At 53.2% G+C, this 14,187-nt stretch overlaps 1 pseudogene; it reads left to right on the top strand.

The window, feature by feature from the left end:
* The first annotated feature begins 10,345 nt into the window (after positions 1-10,345).
* On the top strand, positions 10,346-10,650 carry LOC121495109 (annotated as a pseudogene).
* Positions 10,651-14,187: the final 3,537 nt, after the last annotated feature.

Here is a 14,187-nt window from a genome sequence, read left to right as displayed (position 1 = left end):
ATCCTAAGAGCTCTTTACATAGTTTGGAGATTGATCTGTCTGATAGAAGATTTGTAAATATTTTCTCCTGTGGCTTACCTTTTCATCATCTGAAAAGCGTCCTTTGGGATCCCTGGGTGGCTCAGCGGTTTAGCGCCTACCTTGCGCCCGGGGCTGATCCTGGAGTCCCAGGGTCGAGTCCCACATCCGGCTCCTTGTATGGGGACTGCTTCTCCCTCTGCCTGTGTCTCTGCCTCTCTCACTCTCTGTGTCTCTCTGAATAAATAAATAAAATCTTTAAAAGAGAGAGAGAGAGAGCATCCTTTGTAGAAAAAAAAATTTTTTTTTAATTATATGGAGCCCAGTTTCTATGTTCCTTTGGTTGCTGGTGATTAGGTGTCCTATGGAAGAAAGCTCCTGGTCCCGGTGCACCTCTCGCATCCTCCGGCCCCTAGCGCCTCCCTCCGGTCGGGCCTGCAACCCGCGTCCCCCGGCGTTGGGGCATCTGCGCCCTGATCGCCCTGATCGCCCTGATCGCCCTGATCGCCCAACGGGGAGGCCTCTTGGGCAGGCGCCCAGCAGGCCTCCATCAATGTTTAATAACGAACCGAGCGCACGGAACCTTGGCACCGACGCGGGAAACCCCGCCCGGAGCCATCGGCCCCTCGGCCGCGTCCAGCGAGCCCCCCCCCCCTCCCGCCTCCAGGGCCCCACGCAGGGGCCGCGACCCCGCCGGGCCCCACGGTGCAGGTGGAGCAAGGGAGCCGCGGGGGGGTGGGGAGGGGAAGGCGGGGCTGCCCCCCCCCCCCCCGCCGCCCTGCTGATCGCCCCGGGTCCTCCCCACCCTGGCCGGGAGCTGCTCCTGGCGCCCCGCCCGCCCTGGGCTGACCCTGCCGGCGAGAACCGCCTGCTACCGCGGCCGCGCTCCCGCCGAAACCAAAACACCCGGGAGGAGGGAAGAAAAACACTCCGGGAGGGCTGGTGGGGGAAGGGGTCCGGAGGCCGCAGGGATCGGGGCTGCCCTGGCTCTGCCCCCAGCTCTGGGCGGCCTGGGGCTCTCTGGGCCTCAGTTTCTCCATCGGTGAAATGGGGGTAGTTCGTCCTCCCTGGGGGTGGGGAGGGAGGGAGCCGGTGGCGCGCTGGCGAACCAACACCATCACCACCGCGATAATACAGCCGTGGTTGGCGGGAGATAGGGGGGCTGCTCCTGAGCCCCCAGCTTGTGGCGGATCTGCAGGGTGGGGGGCCTGTGTCTCCCTGACTGCGCCCCCCTCCGTCCTGCCCGCTTCTCTCCCTTTCTCTCCTGCCTCCTCTCTCACTTTCCCTGTCTCTCCGGGAAACCTGCCTGAGGATCTCCCAGCCTGACCCAGCACCAGAGGGATCAGTCTAGGCACCCCCCCGCCAGCCCAGATCCTACTGTCCCTGCATCTGTCCCCTCTGTGCCCCCCCCCCAGGGCGGCTCCAGGAAACCTGGAGCCCTCACTAGCTGCCCAGAAGACCCAAACTGCAAAAGAATCCCTCTCAAACATCCCCAGTCACACACACAGCCCCCACCCCCACATACACACTCATCTCCCCACCACCACGTTTTTTGGATGGGGAAACCGAGGCCAGTATCGCAAAGAGTCTCATTCAGAGCCTCCAGCCCCAGTGGCATCGCTGGTCATTCTGGTCCAGCCACCACACTACGTGGCTCTCAGACTGCCCTCCAGCCTGCTCTCCCCTGGGCCTGCCCCATAAATAGTCATTGCAAATGCTTCTATCCGGGCAGGCTGGTGACACCCTCACCTCCAGAGCTGGTTTCCCAGTGGCTGTGGTCTGGCAGGTGGCCCAAGGCAAGTCCCAGGGGCATTAGAGGCTGCCCCTGCCAGCCAGGAGTGGGGGCTAGAGGTGGAGCCTCTGGCCCAGGAAACCCCTCATTGGCCCCACCCCCTGCCTTTCATCATAACTATGTGGGTGAGGGGGCAGGAAGGGGGTCTCAAGCTGAGGATCCTTCTTCAAGAAGCCCTCAGACCCCTGGGGACCCCCAACTCTGGGTACCTCCTTCAGGCCTAGACTCTATGGAACTGGGTATATCCGCATCAGGCCTGACCGCTCCCAACCTGGAAGCTTGGACTTGGCCCCACACAAGGCAGGAACCTGAAGGTGGCTAGGAATGAACAACAGAGTGAACAACCCTACAACCACAGGAATGGAAGGCCATGCAGATCGAAACCGAATTCTTAGCACACCCCCGGGGGGCTCCCATCCCAGCCCCCATCTGAAGCCAGGTGCTAAATAGTACATTCTAGGGCAGGACATTTGATGCTGCTGCCTCACCTCCACCCCCAAGCAGAGTCCCATCCCAGCAACAGGGTCTCGAGCCTGATATCCTCGGTGCGAATCCCTCCTGTGCCACCATCAACCTGCACGACCGTTCTGTCGCTCTGGGCCTCAGTTTCCCCTTCTGTAAAACAGGCATTGTGCCCTGTTCTCAGAGTCGCTGAGGGGAGTGCAAGAACCTCTGTGAAGCTGGGTCAGGCCTATTGTCAATCGTAAGTGGTGAGCCTCTCCCCTCTGACAAGATTGAAATTACAGAGAAAATCAGAGCTAGGAGGACGGTGTTTGTATCGGGAGGAGGGTGACTGCCCTGGCGAGTCAGGGGAGGCCCCGGATCTCCCTCCCAGACCCTGGCCACCTCTTAACTTCCTGCTGTCCCTTTCAGCCTCTCCTGTTCCTAGATTCCTCTGCTCCCAGATCCTCAGTTTACCTCCCTGTGATATAAGATCAAACAGACATTCTTGACTCTGTTCTCCTGCAAAACTGCTTCTGAATCTGACCCTTTGTCCTCCCTTGGTCCAGCCCCAGTATCTATCCCTGGGACAAGCACAGGCACTGCCTCCCTCTGCTTCTGCTCTCAGCCCCCATAGAGTCCTCCTTCCATGGTGGCTGGAGTCAGACTTGTCCTTCCTATCTCCAGAACCCTCCATGGCTCCCATCTCCCTTGGGGTAAAAGCTGAAATCTGCCTTGTAGCCACAACTGGTCTTGCTGCTCCCACTTCCCAGCCCAACCCCAGGATGCTGCCAGGGCCTCTTGGTCTCCTTGCAAGAAAGGATTCAAGAAGAGACCATATATAACGGTTGAGTGGTGCAAGAAGGAACATATAATTAAAGTGAAAGTATATTCTCTGAGATGTGAGAGCAGGGGAACTCAAGGGAGAGCTTTTGGGCCTGGGGCTTGGGTCTCTAGCTTTTATTGACAGTTGTTCACTAAGGGGTGGAATATTTATTTCTTGGCGAGGGGATTTTTTGAGAGCAGGAGTTTGCACTTTTTTTCTTTCTTTCTTTTTTTTTTTTTTTTGTCTTGGGCCTGTCTAGTTTGATCCAGCTTTTTAATGGCTTTGTTTTGGAGAGCAGCCAGTACAGACCTCTGACTTTCCCGATAGCTGACCATGACTCACACTTTGCTGGCCTCCAGGCATCCTGTTAAAGCCTAACTAACTGCCTACTCTAACACAACCCTTACTCCACTCGGTCCACATTGGTCTCCTGGACACTCCTCCACATCAAGCACACTCCTGCCTCAGGGCCTTTGCACAGACAGTGCCTCTGCTTTGGATAGTCTTCCCCAAGATGCCCATATGTCTCCGGCACCTCCTTCAGGTCTCAGCTCCAATGTCTGCCCACATGCCCTTCTTTTTCTCTTGCCATCAGCAGTCTGTGTTTTGTTCACAGCCGTGTGAAACCAATGTGCTTAATCATTGTGCTCACAAACAATCACATTCATATTAAGAGTCATTTACCAGGTGCTTATTGTGTGCTAGACCCTGGGCTGGGGGCTGGGACCATAGCTGAGGACAACTGAGACATATCCTTGCACTTGTGGGTTGTATGGCCTGGGGGCAGGGATGGAGATGGACAGAAGGAATAAAGCAGGACCTGTGGCCACATGCAGAACAGAGGGGGTCTTTTCCGATCATTATCTCCTGGAAGAGGTGGCATTGGGGCCCAAGCCTTGAGATGAGAATGAGCTTTTTAAAAATTTTTTAAAGAATTTAGTGGGATTAAAAAAAAAAAGAAGAATTTCATGGGATGCCTGGGTGGCTCAGCGGTTGGGCATCTGCCTTTGGCTTAGGGCGTGATCCTGGAGTCCTGGGATCCAGTCCTGCATCGGGCTCCTTGTGTGGAGCCTGCTTCTCCTCCCTCTGCCTGTGTCTCTACCTCTTTCTGTGTCTCTCATGAATGCATAAATAAATTTATTTATGCATTCATGAGAGACACACACACAGAGAGGCAGAGACACAGGCAGAGGGAGAAGCAGGCTCCCCACAGGGAGCCCAATGTAGGACTTGATCCCGGGACCCCCAGATCACAACCTGAGCCAAAGGCAGACGCCCAACTGCTGAGCCACCCAGGTGCCCCAGGCTTGTTTCTTTGTGAAGAGGCAGTGTAGGGAGATGACATGGGGCGGGCAGCAAGCTTGGACTCATGGGACCCTGGGGACCATGGAGAGGGGGTTGCTTTTCACTTTCAGAGCAGTGGGGCACCCTGAGGTTGGGATAGTCTTCCCCAAGATGCCCATATGTCTCCAGCACCTCCTTCAGGTCTCTAACCTCAGTGGGAGGTCTCAAGGCAGGTGACAGGATTTGATTCCTGTCTCCGAAAGAAAAGAGCAGCTGTGTGGATCTCACCAGTTCACAGATAGGGAAACTGAGGCACAGAGAGCTGAAGTCCCTTACCCAGCATCCCCGAATTCATTATCTCCAACCAGGAGCCTACAAATCCCTCCCTTCCAGCCACCCCATGCTGCCCAGTTGCAGACAGGTAAACTGAGGAACAAAGATGCCATCACTTCCTAAGTCCCCTGGGGGAACGCAGTCCGCCCTCCTCCACCTTCCCCCGCCCCTCCCGGGTGGATGCAGCCTCACTGGGGGACTTTCTCATAGGGAGGGAACAGCAGCGGCTGGTTTCACAAGTGGGTGGCCAAAGCCTGTCTCAGTTTCGGTTTGCAAATAGCGTCTGGCTCCAGCCGCCTGCGGCCGTCACCCGGCCTGGGGAGGTTTGCTGCGTGCCACCGCCACCGTCTGCGTGCCCTGCGACTGAACAACCTGTCAGCTCGGGGGAGGCAGGGCGACCCCGGGGTGGAGGGGTGGCCAGGGACCTGGGGTGCACCGAGCCCTCCTCCCCACGGAGCTTTGATCACTCGTTCCATCAGCGGTCCACAATTACTTCATGCTTTACTGAATGAGCACATTTTATTCTCCCAGTGAGCACATATTAACTGCTTACTGTTTGGCAGGTTGTGTCCTAGGTTTTAGCTCATCGGATCACCCCCCTTCAGCCCTGTAAGGCAGTGAGTACGATTCTTGGGGCTGCTGGAACCTGCCGGGTGTAAACCAGCTTATGGAGACGGATTTCCAGCGGTCTGGAAGCAAAGTGGTGAAGCGGTGGTGACCTGCGTTCCTGCTGGGGGGTCAGAGGGAAAGCCCATCCTGGCCCCTCTCCTGGCTTCTGGTGGCCGCCAGCAGCCCTTGGGGTTCCTTGGCTTGTGGCTGCATCACCCCGATCTCTGCCTCCATCTCCATATGGCCTTTGTCTCTCTGTCTTCTTCTGCTCCTTCTCCTTCTCCTTCTCCTTCTTCTTCCTCTCTCTCTCTCTTTTTAAGATTTTATTTATTTATTCATGAGAGACCCAGAGAGAGAGGCAGAGACGGAGGCAGAGGGAGAAGCAGGCCCCCCATGAGGAGCCCGATAAAGGACTTGATCCCAGGACCCCGGGATCACAACCTGAGCTAAAGGCAGATGCTCAACCACTGAGCCACCCAGGTGCGCCTCTTCTCTGTCCCTTATAAGGATGGATACCTGTCATTGGATTTTGGATCACCCTTATCCAGAATGATCTTGTCTCCAGATCCAGAGCTCATTACATCTGCAGGAAGCCTTGTGAAAATTAGACCAAGTAAATATGAAGATCTAACTGACCTTCTGCAGCCAGGCATGGATGGGGCGGCATTGTGTCCAGCAAGTGGAGGGAGCTCTGAGGAGCTGGACAAAATGAAAGGTTTTTACCGGAAGGAGGGTGGGGTAAGGCCGTTATTAGCAAAAGAAAAGAAAGGGTTAAAAAAAAAAAAAAAAAAAAAAGAAAAGAAAGGGTTATTCTTTTTTTTTTTTTTTTTTTTGGTAAAGATTTTATTTATTTATTCATGAGAGACAGAGAGAGAGAGAGGCAGAGACACAGGCAGAGGGAGAGGCAGGCTCCATGCAGGGAGCCTGATGTGGGACCCGATCTCAGGACTTCAAGATCAGGCCCTGAGCTGAAGGCAGACGCTCAACCGCTGAGCCAGGGTTATTCCAGGTGAAGCCACCTTGCTTTAGAGAGAGGGGCCCGGGGCCTTCTTCGGGGCATTACCTCCTCTTCCCTTGGGGCGTGGGATGGAGAGCACCCCTATGTCAGACAGCTCACTCGGGCTAAACAGAAAATTCCTGGCTGGCTGGTGAAGACTTACATTCTGGGGGAGGTTGAAACTTCAATGAATTTTTACTGACTTGGCCAAAGTGGTTTTATTTTTAACACCCTTGAAGGTCACATTCCAACATTCTGGATGGACATATCTTTTGGAGGCCACAATCTAACATTCACCAGGCAGGTATTATCAGCTCTACTTTATGGGAAATTGAGGCACAGAGAGATCAGGTTGCTGATCTGAAGGGCTAGGACTTAAACCCTGGCTGTCTGGAGCCTGAATCTCCCTGCTTCATTGCCCCATAATCACCTCCTATCTGCTGTGTGCCAAATCCTTGCCAGAAGCTGTGGACACCGAGGCAAACAAGAATTGGCAGCACCAGGGACGTGACCTGGGGGTACATGATGAGATGCGCACTGGGTGTTTTGCTATATACTGACAAATTGAATTTAAATAAAACTTTAAAAAATAAAATAAAATACAGATTAAGGGCGCCTGGAGGGATCCCTGGGTGGCGCAGCGGTTTGGCGCCTGCCTTTGGCCCAGGGCGCGATCCTGGAGACCCGGGATCAAGTCCCACGTCGGGCTCCCGGTGCATGGAGCCTGCTTCTCCCTCTGCCTGTGTCTCTGGCTCTGTCTCTCCTTCTATCTCTCAAGAATAAATAAATAAATAAAATCTTTAAAAAAAAAAAAAAAAAAAGGGCGCCTGGATAGCTCAGTCAGTTAAGTGTCTGCCTTTGGCTCAGGTCATGATCTCAGGGTCCTGGGAGGGAGCCCCACAATGTCTGCTCAGCAGGGAGCCTGCTTGAGCCGCCTCTGTCTCCCTCTGCTGCTCGCCCTGCTGTGCTCTCTCGCTCTCTCTCAAATAAAAAAAATATTTTTTAAAATACGGATATGGGACGCCTGGGTGGCTCAGTGGTTGAATGTCTGCCTTTGGCTCAGGTCATGATCCTGGGGTCCTGGAATTGTGTCCTGCATCGCGTTCCCCGCAGGGAGCCTGCCTCTCCCTCTGCCTATGTTTCTGCCTATCTCTGTGTCTGAGTAAATAAATAAAATCTTAAAAAAAAAAAAAATACTGGTGTGTTTTATTTCGAAATGAGAAAAAGAACACTAACAGGCACATCTGGACAGCTAGACTCTATAGCAAGAGCATTTTTCATCCTTCCATCGCTGTAGCCAATAACACAAGTTCCTGGAACAGAAGACTGTATAAAAGTATTTGGATTTTGTTATGATGGTGCCTTTCCCCGACAGTCTTAAAATAAAATATCATATAACTATTTTAAAGGTCAGCTCTGTTAAGGCCTAACTCACATACAATAGAGTACAGCTGGATGAGTTTTGACAAAGGCACACAGTCCTGAAACTATCAATCTGGATATATATATTTCCATTACCCAGAAAGCTCCATCAGGCCCCCTTTGCAGATGAACCCCTCCCCCAGGTATACAGTAAGTAACAAATACTGAATGAACACATTTGCCTTTACCAGCTGGAAACAGTGAGTTACAGATTCAACTGGCAGGCGATAGAGACCTCTCCTGCCAAGATCCCCCTGGGCTGAGCCCAGAGCAGGCCCAGGAGGCTGGGGTGAAGCTCAGCCCATGGATATTGGCAATTGGCCAAAGTCTCATTTTATAGCCAGGGCTACTGAGGCCAGAGACAAATGACCCAGAGGGTCCAGTGGCCCCGATTGCAGCCCTGGACCTGGCCCTCCATCTTCTCGCCCCAAAAGAGAATAAAAAGGAAAGGTGGGTGTTGTTATAATGGAATGTTTATGTCCTCACAACACTCATAAATTGAAGCCCAGATCCCCAGTGGGGTGGTGTTGGGGGCGGGAAGCTTTAGGAGGTGATTAGGTCATGAGGGGGGCCCCCATGATGGGATTAGTGCCCTTAGAAGGAGACACAGGACAGATGGCTTCCTCTCCCTGCTTTCTGCCATGTGAGGATGCAGTAAGCAGGTGGGTGTCCACAGACCCAGAAGCAGCCCTCACCAGACACCAGATCTGCTGACACCTTGATCTGGGACTTGCCAGCCTCCAGAGCTGTGCCAAGTACGTTTGCTGGGTAAGCCCTCCATTCTGTGGTGTTTGTCATAGCAGCCTGAACGAAGAGTTGCCGCACCACGGGGTCACCGCGAGCCCTCGGCCAGGGGCTTCATCCTGAATCTCAGTCTTCCTGTCTGTAAAATGGGGATACACCTGAGATCAACCTGCTGGGGCTTTTGTGGCTGTTAGAGGGAGCTCCCAGCAAGGCTCAGCTGGGCACTTTCCGGCCTTAGCAGCTATGATGACTGTGGGTGCTACTGTTGCCATCCAAGCCCTGGTTCTCAGTCCTGAGGGTTCCAACTGGGCACCCCAAAGCTCTTCTGTCTGCATCCTGACTCCACTTGGCAGCATGTGGTCTCATCTCTTTCGTCCTGCCCTGTGTCCTGGGAGGTAGCCATGGTGATGGGACAGAGGAGGGTGCATTGGGTAGGCAGGTGGCTCAGGAAGTTCCAGTGCAGAGGTCGTTGTTCGTTTCACCTGCACCCCCCGCTTTGTCTCTCTCTCCCCACCCCCTGGCCAAGGATGTGCCCAGACTTTTGTCCTTCTTCCTGTGGACGGTTGAGGTCACCACATCCTGCCTGACTTGCCAGGCAACCCTGGCCATCCTAAACTTAGCCTTGACTATCTGCTGGAGCTTGCAAATTCTCAAAGGGAGCTGAGGGTGGCACAAAGCCAGGCCCTGAAATCGTTATGTTCCCTCTCACTCCAGGACCTTTGCACATGCTGTGCCCATTGCCTAGGATTGTCTGTTCCCTGTTTGTACCTGGAAAGCTCCGCCTCTGGGTCTCTGTCAAGTGTCACCTCCCCCAGAAAGCCCTTCTGGACCCTACTCAGGAGGTCCTTGGACCGGGTGTCTCCCTTTGGCAGATTTGCCCTGTGACTTGATACTCTGCATTTACGGTGATGACTGCATCAATACCCATGGGGTTGGAGTGTCTGCATACAGTAAGTATTCAACAAAGAATGATGGAATCAGGGGCGCCGGGGATCCCAGGGTGGCTCAGGGGTTTAGCCCCTGCCTTCGGCCCAGGGTGTGATCCCGGAGTCCCGGGATCGAGTCCCACATCGGGCTCCCTGCATGGAGCCTGCTTCTCCCTCTGCCTGTGTCTCTGCCTTTCTCTGTGTGTGTCTCTCCTGAATAAATAAATAAAATATTTAAAAAAAAAAAGAATCAGGGGCACCTGAGAGGCTCAGTGGGCTAAGCATCTGCCTTCGGCTCAGGTCATGATCTCAGGGTCCTGGGATCGAGCCCCCCATCAGACTCCCTGCTTAGAATGCTTCTTTCTCTCTCTGCTTGTGCTCTCTCACTCGCTCGCTCGCTTTCTCTCTCTGTGTCAAATCAATAAAACCTTTAAATTAAAAAAAAAAAAAGGTGATGGAACCGAACATTGAATTCAACAGCTGTTTATTGAATATCATCTTATATTCAATCAACAACTCCCTTGAGCTCTTCAGGGCATCCAGGTGCAGGGGACATCCTATGAATGAAGAGCCCCCCTCCTTCCTTCCTGTGGTCCAGAGCCTCTTGATGACATCCTAGTGAAACTCTTTTTTTTTTTTTCCTAGTGAAACTCTTGAATAATGGTGCCATTCTTGTCCCCCAGGCCCTGTTCCCCAGAGACACGTGATGCATTTATGAGCTCATCACCAGACCTTACTTGGGCTCATCCCCGTGATGAGGTCCTGGGGAAGATGAGGACGGTGAACATCTGTGCCATGATGCATCAAGCCCCTTCGTGCCTGGACTGAGATCCCCTCAGGACCTTCACGACCTCCTATCAGGGAGATGTCATCAGAGGAGAGGCAGATTTGACAAATAAACTTCTCATTTTCTTGTTTTTGTCTTTTGCGGGTTTTTAGTATAAGTCAATCCCATGCAACGTTTGGGATATACTTATACTCAAAGTGTATTGGTTTTGATCTTTGAGCTCACAGAATAGACTCCATAAGCAAAGCTTACCCCCTCGAGTTGAAACAATTTATGGACAAGAAAACATCATTTGAAATCAAATGGTGACAGACATGCCCAAGGAATAGCGTGGGGGGGTTCGATCCCTTTAGGAATCCTGTGATAGACAAATCTGTGGGGATGGCAGCTGACAGGCTCCAGAAGAAGATCGGAGCAGTGGTAATATGAGGAAATAGTATCATCATGTTGGAAGCCTTGGAACGAGTATAAACAACGGTGTGAGGGGCGTCTCGGTTAAGTGGTTGACTTCGTCTCAGATCATGAACTCAGAGTCCTGGGATTTCGCCCTGTGTTGGGGCTCCATGCTCGGGGCGGGGGTCTGCTTCTCCCTCTCCTTCTGCCCCTCCTCCTTGTGCTTGCCTGTGGGCTGTCTCTCAAATAAGTAAATAAAAGCCTAAAAAACAAAAACAAACAAAAGCAATGAGTGTGCTAACCAGAAGAAATCACCTGCTTCCATTTGTCCCCTTTCCATAGCACCTGTTTTACTACAATATAAAAATCAGGTCATGGAAAAAAATCAGGTCAAGTGCAAAAAAAAAAAAAAAAAAAAAAAAAAAAAAAAAGGAAGGGAGAAAAGAAAGAAGGAAAGAAAAAAGTATTTGTTGTTTTCTGAAATTCAATGTTCACTGGGTATCCTGTGTTTGGTCTGGAACCTTGATCCATCGTCATGTCCATTTTACAGACAAGGGAGCAGAGGCTCAGATAAGTTAAGGGATGGGCACAAGGTGGCACAGCCAGGATGAGCCGAGACAGAATGTGAGCCAGACCCTGGGACCCCAGACCTTCAGGGCTCGATTCCTGCCTCCAAACAGCAGGTATGAGCGTGGGGGTCCTCAGGCAGCAAAAGCCTCGCCTTGCCTGGGCCCAGAGTTCTTTCCACATTCCCACTCCCTGTGCCGGAGGCAGTCGCACTCGAGGGGTCCCCAGGCCCAGGGCCCTCGGCAAACACCTGCACAGGAACCCATCCCACAGGCCATCTGGACTCTGGCATCCGGAAGCAGGTCAGTTGGTCCCCTGTAAACAGCCGGCCCCATGTCACTGTAAACAGCTGGTGTCTAGAGTTGCTGTCACGGTGCCCAAGTCTCAGTGTGACTGCCCTGTGACTCGATACCCTGCCACCGGCTCCCGTCACTTGATACTTGGTAAACAGTGTTCTGAGAATGGGCAGCACTGCCCCGTTGGGTCCGTGTGGTGCTCGAGCCAGGGGCTGGGGTGTAGTTTAAAGCGGGTCCCAACACCTCGTGAGCCGTCCTCACTTGCTCTGTGCTAACGCTGCACACATCGAGCCCTGAGAGCGGTCATTTGTCAATGGTCAGACACCGCTGGGGTCTCAGCCCCTGTCCCATTCTTAGCTGGCTGACCTGGAAGCCCTTGGAGCAGAGTTCCGGCCCTTTATCAACAGCGACTCCTGATACTTTCTCTGTTGCCCTCTGAGTGCCTCATCCAGGGGCTGCAGCCCTGGCCACAACCTAGAAGTGGCTTTTACACTTTTGGGTGATTGGAAACATACCAAAAAAACATTTTGTGACACATGACAACTACATGAAAATTCAAGTTTCAGGGTTCATTTTTTAAAAGATTTTATTTATTTGAAAGAGAGGGAGAGAGAGAGAACAAGAGAGAGCACGAGCTGAAGGAGAGGCAGATGGAGGAGAGGCAGACAGCCCACTGAGCAGGGAGCCCGATGTGGGCTCGATCCCAGGACCCCGAGGTCCTGACCTGAGCCGAAGGCAGATGCTTAACCAACTGAGGCACCCAGGTGCCCTAGTTTCAGTGTTCACGAATACGGTTTTATGGGGACTCAGCCATGCCCGCTCATTTGCGTATTGCTTATGGCTGCATTCAGGGGAGCACTTGAGTGGCTGCAGGGCTCACAGGGCCTCAAATATTTATCATCTGACTTTTTTTCTTTTAAGATTTTACTTATTTATTCATGAGAGACGCACAGAGAGAGAGAGAGAGAGAGAGAGGCAGAGACACAGGCAGAGGGAGAAGCAGGCTCCACGCAGGGAGCCCAACGTGGGACTCGATCTTGAGACTCTAGGATCACACCCTGGGCCGAAGGCGGCACCAAACCTCTGAGCCACCCGGGCTGCCCTATCATCTGACTTTTTATAAAAGTTTATCAGCTCCTGCTCTGAGCTCGTGGGCGGTCCTGTTCTCTGTACTGCACTCAGCATCCTGCCGGTTGCCCGCATTGCACACACCGTTCACATAGTGTGCAAACAACGAGTTAAAAGGTCCACCAGGTTCATATGCTGCACAAATGCGTCCCCTTCCCTTATATGCTGTTCATATGCTGCGTCAAATGCGTCCCTGCACCCCTCCCCAAACTGGGAGAGTCTCAGGCGGCCTGGTGTGCTGACATGCTGGGTGCAGCGAGGATTTGGACTCTGACAGCTGATGTGTCCTGTGTCAACACTTAATACTGGGAAGGGTAACCAAGACGAGACCCAAAGGGTAACTAAGAATCCAGCCAAGGAAAAAGGAAAGATTCCGCCACACGCGGCCAGGACCTTGAACTCTGAGCCCAAGAGCTGGACGTTCTCCCGAGGGTGAGGCAGAGCTCCAGCCTGTGGGAGCAGAGAGGAGCTCGCTCTGCCTGGACACGGGGCCACCGCCTCTCCTCACCTTGCACTTCCCGTCTATGCTGTTGGCCGATGTAGCCAGCATGAGGAAGCTTCTAGGCCTATTCTGGAAAGAAAGGGTGAGAGATGATGCTGGGAGACTCTCCCAGTTTGGGGAGGGGTGCTGCCCCTGCACCCTGCGCCCCCCGCCCCAACTTTGGAGCTCCTATTACAGAGGGGAGGTGGAGGACAGCCACCAATAGGTCATAATTATGAATTGCCAGAAGCACGGGGGAGGGCCTGAGAGAATAGGGCAGCTCTGGTCAGGGAGGCTCAGGGGCCTCTGAGGAGGGAACATTTGAACTTAGGCCCAGGTGGCTCAGCGGTTTAGCGCCGCCTTCGGCCCAGGGTATGATCCTGGAGACCTGCGATCAAGTCCCACGTCGGGCTCCCAGCGTGGAGCCTGCTTCTCCCTCTGCCTGTGTCTCTGCCTCTCTCTCTTTCTCTCTCTCTGTGTCTCTCATGAATAAATAAATAATAAAATCTTTTTAAAAAATGAGGAGGAGAAGGTGGGAGCCTTGTGAGGAGTGAGGGAAGGACTATCTGAGCAGAAGGCACAGCAACTACAAAGAGCCTGAGGTTGTGATATAGGCTGCGAGGGCCAGGCCATGCAGGACCTTGTGGGCTTTGGGGAGGGTGTGTAAGGGATGGAATCCGAGCCTTGTTTCAAATCCCCCATGGCTTCCCTGGGGTTAGAGCACTGAGACACCAGCACGAAACCCCCATTACACTGTTGGAGCCTTGGACTATCTCTGGTCCATTCCACAGATAAACCAGGCTTGTGTGGAGCTGCTGTGACCCAAGGTCAGAAAGACCACAGGCCTGGGCAGGAGAGTTTCCAGAACACACGGGCCTCTGGATCAAGTGGAAATGTCTTGCCTTCCCTTCTAAATCACACAGTTTGGCAGATCCTGAGGGCGATATGGCAGCAGGAGTCACCTCCTGGGCATCGGGCATGGCAAAGGTACCTGGCCAGTTCCAGAAAGTCAGCAGCATCTTGTGGTCCTGGCTATGCAACTGAGAGGCCTCAGCCCTGGTCTGTCTGGAGGGGACAGGCATGGCCAGACACCAAGTACCCTCAGCCCATGGTGTCAGGACTGGCTTGGAGAAAAGGGGTTTT

This window comes from Vulpes lagopus, chromosome 7 (assembly GCF_018345385.1).
Source record: "Vulpes lagopus strain Blue_001 chromosome 7, ASM1834538v1, whole genome shotgun sequence".
Taxonomy (NCBI): domain Eukaryota; kingdom Metazoa; phylum Chordata; class Mammalia; order Carnivora; family Canidae; genus Vulpes; species Vulpes lagopus.
The sequence above is the reverse complement of the archived record's forward strand: the minus strand, read 5'-3'. Positions and strand labels throughout refer to the sequence as shown.